Consider the following 14,387-nt stretch of genomic DNA (forward strand, 5'->3'; position numbering starts at 1 on the left):
AAGGTTATCTTTGGTTACTTACTGAGTTTGAGGTTAGTCTGGGCTACGTAAGCCTCTGTCTTCAATAAGATAAAATAAAATCAAAAAGAAGAAAAAGAATATATAAAACACACACCTGAGACCTTGCAATCTTTAGAACTGTGCAGGACCTTAGAGACCATCTGGGCAAATGCCCTCAGCTGCAAATGGAGATCTGAGGCCACACCAAGGATCATGGGAGAACGCTGAAGCCCATTGTCTGTGTGCCAGCATCAGGACCACACCCTTGCATGTTCCATGTCCTTCTTCTGAAGTTTAAGTGTCTAAACCAAGGAGACAGGATCCTGGTTGGCTGCTTGCTTTGCTGCTCATTGACCCTCTAGACTGGGTACTGGGACTGAGTATCCTTACCTGAGAAGTACTGTTTGTGGGAATTCCACTCTGACAAAATGCCCTGATCCCTGGGGTATCCCTGTCCCTGGGATTCCTTGATCATGACAAGCAGCTCTGTGTGTGTGTGTGTGTATTGGGGGGGGTGGCCCCTGACTCTTCTCTGGTTGCTTCTGTGGCCAGGGGGGTCCTGAGCCATGAGGGTTTGGTCTAAGGATCCCATGGTGGCTCAGTGCTTCTCTCAGAGAGCAGAGAGGGTGGTCCAGCAACTGAAAGGGGAGTAGGGCTTGTGAGGGAGACTCCAGGGGACTGACTCTAGAGGAACCTAGTATGACTCTTCTCTCCAGTCCCTGGGAGTTTCACACAGGACTTCGGATAGCAGCAGGGAGGACTGTGTACTGTTGTCCTCAGGCTGGGCCAGCAGCTGGCCTCCTTACACCACAAAATTTTAGTGAGGTCACTGTGGCTCAGGTTGCACTGGGAGCACTCCATGTGCTCTGAATTCTTTGAGGAAAAGCTGAGATGGCCCAGTCCTGTGGCTGCTGGCCAGGAGCCACTAGTTGTCATGGCATCCCAGGAGCAGGTGCGCAGGTTCTCCTGGGGTATCAAGAGGTGAGGTTATATCTGGGATGCGCCATGATTTCTGCTAGCTCAGGACTTGAGTGTCCCCAGGAAGATGGCCTCCGTGCTCTTACCGTGCTCTTAGAAGTCAGACAAATAGCAGAGGTGGGGTGTAATAAAAGGGTGAGCCTCCTTGATAGTGTGCACAAATGATCTCATTGCCTGGGAATCAGGGCCCTTCCCTGGATTTTTTATTTCTTTCCCTGTTCCCACCATTAACTGGCAATTTATAACTTTGATGTTAATTGGCATATTTAGTCCACACCAGGCAATTGCTTCTCCCTTCAGGTAAGTATTGGTCAAGGACCCACCCTTGATAGTTATGTGAGATTGTAAAGCTGAAAGGGAATTGCTAATAAATGAGGAAGGCCCACTAAAGGAGCAGAGGGTCCTTGTGGGCATGGTATAAATCCAACATAAGAAAAGAACCCATGTGCCCAGCAGAGGATCAGTGGGCAGTGAAAGTGTCAGGCATTGAGAGTTTTGGTTTGGAACGTAAGAGGGACACTGAGGTAGATTGTCCTTTTGGGTAATAAACAGATCTAGGAAAGAAGTTACTAATGCTACAGATAGACAGACCAACAAACAGGCTGGCAGCATGATTGAGACTCTAAGGAGAGCCAGGTCCCCATGGCACAGTAGAAATCCCTTATAGGCTTTCAGAGGAAGGAAGATGATGTGTGCCACAGTTTGATGAGTGATGCATAGTTTGTGCGTACAAGCGTGCCGGGACTGAGTCAGACATGAATGGGGAGGACAAACGTCTAGAAAAACATGCTATTTTAGTTCTGGAAACCAAGTTACTATCATTCCAGGAATTGTCCCAGTTTGACCAAAATGGAGAATCTTTATAAGAGTATAGCCCTTGCTAACACTGTGTGCGTGTGCGTGTGTGTGCGTGCGTGCACGCGTGCCTGCATGTGCGTGTACACCCATGCCATGGAACAGTATTCAACCTCAAAAAGAAAGGGAGCCAAGTATAGGGTGGAGGTAGGTGGTACTATGCTGTGTGACATTGTATCATCTTACCAATGGAGCTGAGAGAATGATACACTGAAGCTGTGGTGTAGAGCAGACAGCAGGCTTTACTCTAAGATGGCTGAGGATGCAGGTACAGCTAAGGTACCAATGAATGAGGGGTGTGTTGAGAAATTAGTGCCTGTGTTACTTGTATCACATCACCACACTTCACACTTTGAATATGCACAGTCACTGTCAATTATTTTGAAATGAAAAAAGAAATGGGGTTCCTCATGAGTAAAACACCAGGATAGCCAGGTCATAGCAGGATAATATTTAAAAACACAACTAACATATCAAAAAATTAGTAGGAAACTATGGAGGATAAATAAAGGGAGAGGGGGACTTGTGAGGTCAAGTTATCATACGGAGCCTAAATACGGGTGGGTGGAAAGGCCTGGACTTTCCTCCACAGCCCCCTTGACTGGATAGACAAATCTGTGGACAGAGTGTAAAGCTTAGGCATGAATAGCTCAAGTCAGGCTTGCCCCTCAGTCCACAGAGAAAGATACTAAGCATCCAAGGGTCTTCCCAAGGTAATATAGCAATTTGTGGCTAAGCAGAAGAATCTGTAGACTTGAAGGTCAATGGGATTCTACAATAACACATTGTATGAGCTACCTAGGACAGCCTCCTGGCCCTGAGCCATGCTCATAGCACTGCATAGACAAATAAAGACATTCTTCTGTCGACAGAAGATTCACACTTTGTACCACATCTCTGTTCATTTTTTCCCCCTCCTTTTCTGATGTTTTGGTTGGGAGCCTAGACTGTAAAGGCTAAGATGTCTCTCTAGCCACGCCCACTCCTTTCTGAGCATCTTTTACCATGGTGCTCAGCATCCTTGAGGATGTCAAGTGAGGGTCTGTACACAATGGCACTGCAGATAATAAATTTCTTGTATGTCTTTGTTGTTGGCCGGGGTTTCTCAGGATGGTTTATCAAACCCTTGTGAACTTTTCTCCCAGCTCTTTATCAAAGGCTACAGAAAGGCAGTCTATTTGCATGTTAAGATGAGGAAAAAGAACAACCACTTTAAAAGATAAGGGTTGGAATTTATAAGCCTTTACAAACTGTTATTTCTTTCACTGAGGGAAAATAAAAATGGGAGATAGTAAGAAGGCAGGGTATTGCAGATAACATCATTTAGAGGATTTTGAAACCTGGTATAATTTATCATCATATAAGATGCTTTGGTCTGCAAGATCAAAGCGACTGGCGTTATCTATCTACATACAGCCAATTGAATTGCCTCTTCAGAGTCCCAGACAAACATTTCATTAGTTGCCATTCATCAGGAAATTGGGATGAAACTCCACAACACTTCTTTAAAAAAAGCTGGATTGCATTTCCTACACGTGGTGCTTTAAAAACAATCATTTGTATGGCACTTCTCTTCTGAGTGCTCAAACCATGTCGCTTCCCAAATATTTGTAGTCTTCCTGACCCTCCATTCTACTCATGAGCTTTATTCTCCTCATTTCCCAAGCAGAGGGGGAAAGACACAAGCTATTCCAACCCATCAAGGCAGTCTAGATTGAAGCAAGAAAACCATGATGTCATTAAAAAGCTATTGAATTCCAACAACAGCTGTGTCACTTTGCTTGGCAGTCATCTTCATCAGAAATCTCTAAGTGGGACAGGAAGGTGACACAGGCTTGCGTTTATAGAACTTGAGGGGTTGTGTTGAGGCAACCCTTGAGGTGGCAAGGTGGAGGGAGGCAGTAGAGTTATGGTTAGTTAGGAATGCTGTCAGTGGACTGTAAACTGTACCTGATGGACTATGAGTCTGAGGTTCCACATCTTAGGTGGGGCACTTGCAGCAATGAGGATGTCCAGATATCCCAGGTCAGCTGCCAACAGCTCATTCGATCTTTTCCCCTCCAAAACCATACCTGGGACTTGTTTGATACAAACATGGAAGAGCAAGATACCTCACCAAGAACATATAGAGTAAGTCCAATGAAATGTTCATCTGAAGACACCAGAGAGCTGCCCAGGCATTCCAAGATTGAAGGAAGCCCTCCCAGACAGAGACTCACTGGGGTTCTTTCTCTTAGTGCTAGAGGAAACAAGCCTGCAAGTTGGACTGAGCCACACAGGGCAGAAAAGTCAATGCCAATCCTAAGGCTTAGACCTCAAAAGCACACAGGAAAGGAAGATACACGGTATCTTGGTCATCTCAGGATACCATGGCAGAATGTCACTGACAGGGTACCTTATAGATTGCTACTTCTTCACAGTCCTGGCAGTGGAAAGCCTGAGGTTGAACTTCAGTAATGGTCAAGTCTAGATGAGGCTCTGCCTAGCTGTAGACATTGCTTTCTCATGGGTAGCACTCTAGTGGCCTGCACCTCTTACAAGGGCATTAACTGTAGTGTGATGACCGCCCCCCCCATGGCTTTGTTAAGCCTAATTTTCTCCTAGATCACCTTCAAATATCAATATATTGCTTTCCCAAGGAGGAAGAGGAAAAACTTGAATGTTAACACAATATAAGTATGCACCTGCCTTCTGCCATTGCAGCAAAACACCTGAAGTAATTTAAAGGAAGACTCATTCTGGTATAAGAACTAGAGGTTTCATTCCAGACACAAGGCCTTTGATGCTTTGGCAGAATATGGGGGTGGATGGTTGTATCATTCATTTAATGGTGGAAAAGAGGTTGGAGGGTGAATCAGGGGCAAAATCCATCCTTCAAAGATACCCTCAGTGACTGACTTTTCCCACCGTGCTCCACCTCTTGGTGCTCCATCAAGCTGTGTCAGGATTAACCCATAGCATCCCTGTGATCCCATCACCAGCTAGGTACTAAGCCATAGGCACACACACCTTTGAGGGAGCACATTGTATCTAAAGCATAACAAAAACATAACCATCAGTTTCACGTGAGGAGCCCATGTTCTTCCTTGTCTCTCTCTAGCAAGACTTTACCCCCAGATACACACTTATTCTGCCCTGAGGACCCTTGAAGGTCAGCAGAAAGGGTGCACTAGAAATTCATGATGTGTTGTGGACATCAGAGGATCTTTCTGTACGTGGGCAGTGGGTAAAGTGGCCATCTTGTCCTGTGCACAGAATGGGTGTCTTCTGTGACACACCTGCTGTGTCTTCCAATGGGTGAGCTTCCCATTGATATTGCCAACTCTGGCTTAGTGCCTAGGGCAGATGGCTTCCTTAACAATCCAGGTTACAAACACTTAAAAGCTATTGTAGGGTTGGGGAGATGGTTCAGTAGACAGCCAGAGTTGGATCCCCAAGACCACACATAAATGCCATATGGCACAGTGGTTCCCTTTTAATGCCAGACTTATGTAATAGAGACTGGAGACCCTCGGATTTATATCAGAAAGCTCTGGACTTGATGGAAGAGTCATGAGGAATAATTGCAGACAGAAATGTCAAGCTTCTACATACATGTACATACATGTATGTAGTACACAGGCATGCTCACATGTATCCACATGCACATACACACATGAAAATGAAAATACATTGTAGAGGTATACTTGATTTTATGAAGTTATGTTCAGTTTACTGATACATACAAAACCACAAGTCCTCAGTCATCTGTTGGACTTACTCCCATGATTTGTCTGCCACCCCACTACAGGACCTTGACATGTGTCTGTTGTCTCACAGCTGTGAACACAAATGTCACAGCTTTTGTGTGGACACTTGGAGGGTCATGTTTAGCATTTGTACCTGAGTAAATTTCTAGCAGTAGAACTTATGAGGTGAAACCAGGCGCATTTAATGTTTCTAATTTCTGCTGCATAATCATCTCCTGGAAGTTGTAGAGGTGACTGGGTTTAAGTGAGACTGCTTGTAATTTCCAGCATAAAAGCCACCACCCCTGACTTTAAGGTTAGGACCACTCTCACCACACTCTCAATTGTCCTATAAATTCACTGACCCCACACACTTTCTGTCTTTTCCATTACCATGCCATCTTTTCTAGCTCCAGGGGTAAGAAAAAAAGAAAAAACCCAAAATCTTCTTAATTATTGCATCTTCATACATTTTTATAATAGAAGGACTATTCCCTACTACATTTTTAATTAAACTACTTTTATATATTTATATATAATATATATTTTTGTTTCTTATTTAATTATTTCCTAATGAAATTTAGAACTATTTTGAGTTTTCTACCCAGTTGTAACTTTTCTCTAAAGATGTTTACACTGATACCTTCATTTGCAAAGAAGTAGCATTTCTACCCCTGTGCACTCCTGACACAGGGCTCTGGGCTCTCTTATTCTCTTTGGTTAGATTGAGCAATTCCCTTAACATCTGCTCCCTGCTCACTTCTTCCCTATGCGCTCTATCTCTGTCCACCCATTGTTCCTGCCTCAGACCATTCCCTTCGTCACAAATGAGACACCTCCTTCATCATTTAGCTCAGGATGAATCTATCACATACTTGCTTCAAGATTCTAAGGTGGAATCTTTTTTTTTTTCTCCCCCTAGTGCACAATCAATGCTCTCCAAGTGTCTTCCAGCTCCTCGTGTCTGAGAAAGCTGCTGTCATTTTTTCTAACATTGCTGTGGAAAGTCCTACGGGTTTCTCTTGCTTGCTTTCATGATTGTTCTTAAGATTTCTAATGTATCCTTAGCTGTCAGTAGCTTACCAATGCTGCTCTTTTGTCTGTCTCTGATCTGCTCCAGCACTCACGCAGGTTCTTGCACTGAAATCCCAGCTATTGTTGTTGTTGTTGTTTTTCTCTACTAATCCTTGTGCATCCCTCTCCTACTTTGTCTTAGTTTTAATTTTCTTCCATCCTTGGACGGCTCTCAAATCTGTCTTAATTCCTCTGCCCTTCCCTTCTGTGGGTCCATTCTGCTGTTAATCCCGCGCCGTGTCTTGAATTTTTAATCTGACACTGTTTTTAGTTCCAGGGATTCCACTTTGCTACCGTTTCCTTCCCTCTTTGCTACAGTAAAACAAACACAGGGTATGGCAAGTCTGTCTTTGTCACAGGTTGCTGTGAGTGACCACCACCATCCATTTCCTGAACCTCTCAGCTTCCCACACCAGCCTGTTGTTCCTTTTAGACCCAAGCTTCCCACTGCTGGGTTATTTTTAACTTGACAAAATCTAGAGTCAGCTGGGGGAAGGAAGAATTGCCTAGCTCAGACTGGCCTGTGGTCATGTCTGTGAGGAACTATCCTGACTGATGACCGATATGAGAAGGCCCAGCCAACTGTGGGTGGCACCATCCCTACAAAGGTGGTCTGATGCTGTCTGAGAGAGCTAGCCAAGCATGAGTCTGTGTCAGCCAGAGCCCAAGCTGGCATTCCACATTCCTCCATCAGATACTGACCTGGAAGTGTAAACTGAAGTAACTTCCTCCCCTTCTGGCCGGAATGTTTTGTCACAGCAACAGAAAGCAAAGAATGGCAGCTTACGGAAAAGCAGGGCGAACTGTTGTAGCTTTCAGATGTTCTCAGATGAGATTCTTAGAGTCAACGGAGGCTGTGTTCCTTTAACACTTTCTCAAAAGGTTCTGCTTGATTCGATGACAGCAGGTTGTCAAGCAAACCCAAGATAATTTGACCACAGATCTGTAACCTTTTAACTCTGTACAATCATAGAGTTCTAGTCAGGCTTGTGGAATCTTTAACATGGGCGTGCCCTTAATTTCTGCTGAGAACTTCGGTTCTTCGCCTACATTCATAGATGAGGAAACTGTTAAGGAGTGCAAGGGGGGGCCTTTGCACCTGCATGCTTGGAAATGCTGAAATCACCTTGACCTAGAACCTAGGAAACAGAATTCTCACCTCCGGTGATCAGGGAGGCTTCAGGCTCCCTAGTTGGTCTATCTTCCTCCAGACACCATCTGTATAGTAAGAGCAAGAGGGCAATGGAAAGAAAGAAGGACTGGGAGATCAGCCTATTCCATGAGGCAATCCTGAGCTACAGGACTACCTCCTGGAATAATGCTTTTCTTTTCAAAAGGGTTTTACAGTTAAAATATCATTGGAAGCTTTCCCCACTACTAGTTTTCCTGTCTTACCAAGGCGCACAGGAAGACATATTCTCTGTAAGCTCGAATTGTGAGGTACATGACTTGTGAGGCCCCATGCAAAACAAAAACGCATGCCCTCTATTTGACAGTTAGTGGCAGAGAAGCTAAGCTGGAAGCTTTTTGAGCTCAAGTTCACCCTGGATCAGAAGCTCATTAGTGTCTAGCAGGGGCCTTCACAATTTATTCCAGCTATGAAACTCAGGATGCACGGTCACTAGGCAGAATTGGCGGCTGCACACCTCTTCCTATTCATGTGGAATTTAGTTTTATAGTTGTGTTTTCCTCAGACTTGTGTTTTTGCATCCAAACTAGAATCAAGCGCAGGCACACAATCCCAGCTTGCCGCAGATTCAGGAGTGGGGACGGGGGAGGGGGCAGTCTCAGAAGAACAGGTCGACATGACCCTAGCTCTGTTTTGTACTACTAGCATGTGGAGCTTCTTCAGGTAAAACCAACAGAAAGAAGCAGGAGGCAGCCGCTTCAGTTGGGGCACCTCAGGTTGCTAGGGAGAGCAGATGCTGCACCTGGATCTTATACAGAACTCACAGGCACTGATCAGAAACCAGAAGCAGGAACCAGCCAGGCAAAGATTATGGCTGAGTGGACCAGAACTGTCGTGTCAGACAAGCCTAGGAGTGGATGCAGTCTTGTACAACCCACTAATCTAGAAAATCTACTACAAACAATAAGGGATTCTTTCCCAGAAAGGAACTACTCAAGCCGCAGTTACCCTCGAGTCCTGCACTCACACCCTGCATACAGATGCACAGAACGACAGGTGTACAGGCATCCGTCCAAAATCAAAGGCGACCGTTTTGAAATAACAGCTGTCCAGCTGCCCTTGAGCTCCAACACAGACTTCTCGTCATGCATGGTTACTATATGAGAATTCTTGGTTGTGCTGTGCTGACCAAGCCGTGTTTAAAATGCACGCTCTGCTTCTTTATTTAAACAATCGGGACCTCTGCATGCCACAACAGTCAGCCTCAGGCACAGAATGAGAGGAGCTAAAGGCCGCCTCCTACCATACACAGCCCTCTTGCAACTCTGCCCTAGTAGGAAACTGCCTAGGCCGCAGGGCATGCCGGGGCAATGTGCTGCATGCCGGGCACTGCAGTCTTCTGCTTTCCACGGCTCCCTGGCGGGGCTCCTTGCAATGCATACTGGGAATTGTAGTTTAAGGGGCTCCTTTTCAGAGCGGCAACGCCCTGGAGCCGTGCATGCTGGGAAGTGTACTCCATAATTCCTCTAGTAGAAGCCGCCTTGGTCCCTGTGCAGGACACGCAGGTCTGAGACCATTTCTTTCTTCAAAAAACTGGCCTGCTGCCTTGCCTGCTGGGAAATGTAGTTCCTCAGTGCCGGAGACTAGAAGCCCGGATGTAGTCTTGCTGGGCATTTCCTTGTAGTCTTCCCTGGCATCCTCTCCCAACCCCCCGAAACCCCGAATTTTGGCTGAAAACCTGGGAACCTGATCAATCCTGTCACAAAAAGCCAAAATCAAACCGAAACAAAACCACCTGCCTTTCCACAAAGTTAGCTAGCACTAGGCTAAAATTCCAAGGTCATCCTGAGGAAATATTAATCAAAATAAGAAATTTACAAACAATAAGAATATAAAACTATGAAGTTAATTAAGATACAGCTGGCTGGGCAGTGGTGGCACATGCCTTTAATCCCAGCACTTGGGAGGCAGAGGCAGGAAGATTTATGAGTTCGAGGCCAGCCTGGTCTACAGAGTGAGTTCCAGAACAGCCAGGGGTATACAGAGAAACCCTGTCTCTCAAAACAGACAAACAAACAAACAAACAAACAAACATAGATGAACGAAGACCCTGTCTCTCTAAATAAATAAATAAATAAATAAATAAATAAATAAATAAATAAATAAAATAGCGGAACGAAGACGACATAGTCAAAACTTCAAGGAGCTCCGGTCATCTGAGAATTAATTCTAAACTTGAAATATACAATCTGAAAACTCATCCTTTGAAATTTAATTTTGTACGTGTGTGTGTGTTTGTGTGTAACTATGTACTCTTCTTACTGAACTATTTCCCCAGTCCTGTTTCTGTTTTTTAATTAAAATTTAATTTTTTTTTCAGTGCTGAGGATCAAATCAAGTTCTTGCACATATGCAAAGCAAGCACTTTCCCACTGAGCTACTCCAAGTCTTGGAATTGTAATTTTAAATAATACATTTTGTGTATGTATTTATGGTATGCACATGGTGTCTTGATATATAAACATACATTAGGAAATGTGTTGGTTAAGAAACTAGCATGTCCTCTATCACACATTTTAAAAAGTGATTAGGAATTAACTTAAATATCTATCAATAGATAAATGGATAGGAAGTGTGATGTATATACACACTGAATTATTATTTAGCCTTAGTAAAAGAGGGGATTCTATAACCAGCAATGACATAGATGAATCTTTGGGGCGCTTTGTCTTAAGTAGAATGAGCCAGACACAGAAAGACAAGTATTGCATGAGCTTGCTAATGTGTGGGTTCCAAAGAAGTACAACCCATGGTATTAAACAGTAATTGTGGTTTCGACAGCCAGGAACAGAGGTGGGAAGTTGGAGAGAGGGAGACCAGGGGATAATTCAAGGAAAGGTGAAATAATATCAGCTGTACTATATAGCATTGTAATTAAGGCTAATAGCAATGATATAACAAACATGGGCTCACAGTTATCATTTTCATGCATTGATTTATGGATCAGAATCCAGCATACACATACACCTCAGGATATATATCCACTAGTGTGACCGTAACCTTTTGGAGAACCGCCGCACTCATTTTTGGCTGTTGTGATGGCCAGTCTTGGTTGTTAACTTGATGCACCTGGGAAGAGTGAACTTGAGGTGAGTAGTCATCTTCATCAGATCCAGCTGTGGCCATGCCTGTGGGGAGTTTTCTTGATTGCTAATTAATTTAGGAGGGTCTAGCCCAACGTGGGCAGTGCCTGGATTGTGTGAGAAAGGAAGCTGCATGAGCTCAGGGGAGTAAGTCAGTAAGCACCAGTGGTCCTGTTGCTTCTTCCTTTGTGTGGCCTTTGCTTCAGTTTCTGCCTTGGCTTCCCTCAATGGTGGACCGTATCCTGAAAGTTGAAACAAACCCTTTCTTCCTCAAGTTGCTGTTGGTCAGTGTTTTATCACAACACCCCAAAGCAAATTAATATATTTGCATTAATTAGCATTCCTGTTACCAATGCACCAGGGTTCCTTTAAGTCCACATCTTTGGCAATACAGGTTATGTTTTGTCCTTTTGCTGTTACCTGAGCAGTTCTCAACCTGTGGGCCACAACTCCGTTCACGGGGTGGGGTGGGGGGGTGTCACCTAAGACCATCAGAAAACACACATATTTAAACCACAATTCATTACAGTAGCAAAATTACAACTATGAAGTGGCAACAAAAGTAATTGTGTGCTTGGGTGAGTGGGTGGGTGGGTGGGGTGTCATCACAACATGAGGAACTGTATTCAAGGGTCACAGCTCAGGAAGGTTGAGAATCATTGGGATAGCCGTTCGTGACTGAACGAGGGAAAAATCATCTCATGGTTTTAATTTGCACCATGATTTTGTGATGTTGAACAGTTTTCATGTGCCCATTGGCCCTTTGTGTGTCTTCTCTTGAGAAATGACTCTTCAGTTCCTTTCTGCTCCCTTTTCATTAGTGCTACTAGCTTGCTTGCTGATGAGTTGAAATCTACCTATTTTGAATAGTAGCTCCTAACCCTAAGTAGACATACGATTCATAATTACTCTCATTGTATATGTTGTCTCATCTCTATTGATGGCTTCTTTTGTACTGCAGAAAAACTTGAATGTGGCTTGATCCCATTTTCTTTGAATAATGGGATGCAGTCCCACTTGTATATTTGTGCTTCTGTTGTCTGTGCCATGGAGTTCATATCTGAATTAGCTTTTCTTAGAGCAGTGTTACTAAGCATTCGCCTTTTGTTTGCCTGGGTTTATAGTTTTACATTTTATGTTTCAGTCTTCACCCTGTTTTGTGTTGGCTTGTGTGTGGTGTAATGAAAGGTCTAATTTCATTTTTCTGTGTGTCTGGGCCCCGTTTATTGAAGAGACTGTTGCTTTTCCAGTTGTGTTCCTGGAATTTTGGCTAATGAGCACAATGCACAATTTTCCACTCATTCAGTTGGTCTGTATGGGCATTGTGCCAGGATCACCCTCTTGTTGCTTAAGTTTTGTGGCATATTTTGAGACCAAGTAGCAAAGATAACTATAGCTTGATTCTTTTTGCTCATCTTGCTTTGATGACTAAAAATCTTTTTTTTTATTACATATTTTCCTCAATTACATTTCCCATGCTAGCCCAAAAGTGCCCCTTGCCCTCCCCACCACTCCCCTACCCACCCATTCCCACTTTTTGGCCCTGGCATTCCCCTGTACTGGGGCATATAAAGTTTGCATGTCCAATGGGCCTCTCTTTCCAGTGATGGCCAACTAGGCCATCTTTTGATACATATGCAGCTAGAGTCAAGAGCTCTGGGGTATTGGTTAGTTCATAATGTTGTTGCACCTGCAAGGTTGCAGATCCCTTTAGCTCCTTGGGTACTTTCTCTAGTTCCTCCATTGGGGGCCCTGTGATCCATCCAATAGCTGACTGTGAGCATCCACTTATGTGTTTGCTAGGCCCCGGCCTAGTCTCACAAGAGACAGCTATATCAGGGTCCTTTCAGCAAACACTTGCTAGTGTATACAATGGTGTCATCGTTTGGAGGCTAATTATGGGATGGATCCCTGGATATGGCAGTCTCTAGATGGTCCATCCTTTCGTCTCAGCTCCAAACTTTGTCTCTGTAACTCCTTCCATGGGTGATTGTTTCCAATTCTAAGAAGGGGCAAAGTGTCCACACTTTGGTCTTTGGTCTTCTTCAGTTTCATGTGTTTTGCAAATTGTATCTTATATCTCGGGTATACTAAGTTTCTGGGCTAATATCCACTTATCAGTGAGTACATATTGTGTGAGTTCCTTTGTGATTGGGTTACCTCACTCAGGATGATGCCCTCCAGGTCCAACCATTTACCTAGGAATTTCATAAATTCATTCCTTTTAATAGCTGAGTAGTACTCCATTGTGTAAATGTACCACATTTTTTGTATCCATTCCTCTGTTGAGGGGCATCTGGGTTCTTTCCAGCTTCTGGCTATTATAAATAAGGCTGCTATGAACATAGTGGAGCATGTGTCCTTCTTACCCGTTGGGACATCTTCTGGATATATGCCCAGGAGAGGTATTGCGGGATCCTCCAGTAGTACTATGTCCAATTTTCTGAGGAACCGCCAGACTGATTTCCAGAGTGGTTGTACAAGCTTGCAATCCCACCAACAATGGAGGAGTGTTCCTCTTTCTCCACATCCTCGCCAGCATCTCCTGTCACCTGAATTTTTGATCTTAGCCATTCTGACTGGTGTGAGGTGGAATCTCAGGGTTGTTTTGATTTGCATTTCTCTGATGATTAAGGATGCTGAACATTTTTTCAGGTGCTTCTCAGCCATTCCGTATTCCTCAGGTGAGAATTCTTTGTATAGCTCTGAGCCCCATTTTTTTAATGGGGTTATTTGATTTTCTGGAGTCCACCTTCTTTTTTTTTTTTTTTTGTTTTTATTTTTTTTTCTTTCCATTTTTTATTAGGTATTTAGCTCATTTACATTTCCAATGCTATACCAAAAGTCCCCCATACCCACCCACCCCCACTCCCCTACCCGCCCACTCCCCCTTTTTGGCCCTGGCGTTCCCCTGTTCTGGGGCATATAAAGTTTGTGTGTCCAATGGGCCTCTCTTTCCAGTGATGGCCGACTAGGCCATCTTTTGATACATATGCAGCTAGAGTCAAGAGCTCCGGGGTACTGGTTAGTTCATAATGTTGATCCACCTATAGGGTTGCAGATCCCTTTAGCTCCTTGGGTACTTTCTCTAGCTCCTCCATTGGGAGCCCTGTGATCCATCCATTAGCTGACTGTGGGCATCCACTTCTGTGTTTGCTAGGCCCCGGCATAGTCTCACAAGAGACAGCTACATCTGGGTCCTTTCGATAAAATCTTGCTAGTGTATGCAATGGTGTCAGCGTTTGGATGCTGATTATGGGGTGGATCCGTGGATAAGGCAGTCTCTACATGGTCCACCCTTTAATCTCAGTGGAGTCCACCTTCTTGAGTTCTTTATATATATTGGATATTAGTCCCGTATCTGATTTAGGATAGGTAAAGATCCTTTCCCAATCTGTTGGTGGCCTTTTTGTCTTATTGACAGTGTCTTTTGCCTTGCAGAAGCTTTGCAGTTTCATGAGGTCACATTTGTCAATTCTC

Source organism: Mus musculus, chromosome 12 (assembly GCF_000001635.26).
Source record: "Mus musculus strain C57BL/6J chromosome 12, GRCm38.p6 C57BL/6J".
Classification (NCBI taxonomy): Eukaryota; Metazoa; Chordata; class Mammalia; order Rodentia; family Muridae; genus Mus; species Mus musculus.